Here is a 1093-nt window from a genome sequence, read left to right on the forward strand (position 1 = left end):
CGTTTTTTGTGTTTTTGTTGTCATTTTGTGTGTCTTTATTGTCACTTTGTGTTTTTCTGTGTCCAATGTTTGTCTCTTTGTGGACGTTTTGTGTCCATTTGTAGTCAATTTTTGTGTCTTTGTTGTCATTTTGTGTCTATTTGTTGTCAAGATGTTTTTTGTGATTGTTTTTGTGTCTCTTTGCAGTTGGTGTTGTGTGTTTTTTGTGGGCTTTTTTGTTATGATGTGGGACTTTGTTGTCATTTTCTGTTTCTTATTAGTCATTTTGTCTCGCTCTGGTCATTTTGTGCGTCTCTTTGTGGCTATTTTGTGCGCTTTTCTTTCCATTGTGGACGTTTTGTGTGCCTTTCTAGTTGTTTTTAATGTCTTTTGTTGTGTCTCTTTCTGCTCATTTTGTGTCTGTTTGTGTGTCTTTGTTGTCATTTTGTGTTTCTTCCGGTCAGTTTGCTTCTTTGTTGTCATCTTGTGTCTTTGTCTAGTTGTTTCTGTGGCTTTAATGTCATTTTGTGCCTTTGCTGAGTTTGTCGTGTGTCTTTTTGTTGTCAACTTACTGTTTTGTGTCACTTTATGGTTGTTTTGTGTCTGTTTATGGTCAATTTGTGGGTCTTTGTTGTCATTTTGTGTTTCTCTGTCCAATGTTTGTCTCTTTGTGGACTTTTGTGTCCATTTGTAGTGAGTTTGTGTGTCTTTGTCGTCATTTTGGGTCTATTTGTTGTCAATATGTTTTTTTGTGGTTGTTTTTGTTTTTTGAGGTTGGTGTTTTTTGGGGGAGGGGGTTGTTATGATGTGGGTCTTTGTTGTCATTTTCTGTCGACTTTTTTGTGTCTGTCGTTTAGTTTCCGTTTGTCACTTTGTGGTTGTTTTGTGTTGTTTCTCTTTGTTGTCAGTTTGTTTATTTTTGTTGAATTTGTCTCTGTGGACTTTTGTGGCTCTTTGTGGTTGTTTAGTTTCTGTTTGTTGTCACTTTGTGCGTCTTTGTGGTTGTTTTGTGTCCATTTGTGGTCAATTTGTGGATCTTTGTTGTAATTTTGTGTCTCTTCAGTGTCAGTTTGTTTTTGTTTACTTTGTGGTTGTTTTGTGTCTCTTTGTGGTT

The sequence above is a fragment of the Stegastes partitus genome, unplaced genomic scaffold, assembly GCF_000690725.1.
Source record: "Stegastes partitus isolate 25-593 unplaced genomic scaffold, Stegastes_partitus-1.0.2 Scaffold1331, whole genome shotgun sequence".
Classification (NCBI taxonomy): Eukaryota; Metazoa; Chordata; class Actinopteri; family Pomacentridae; genus Stegastes; species Stegastes partitus.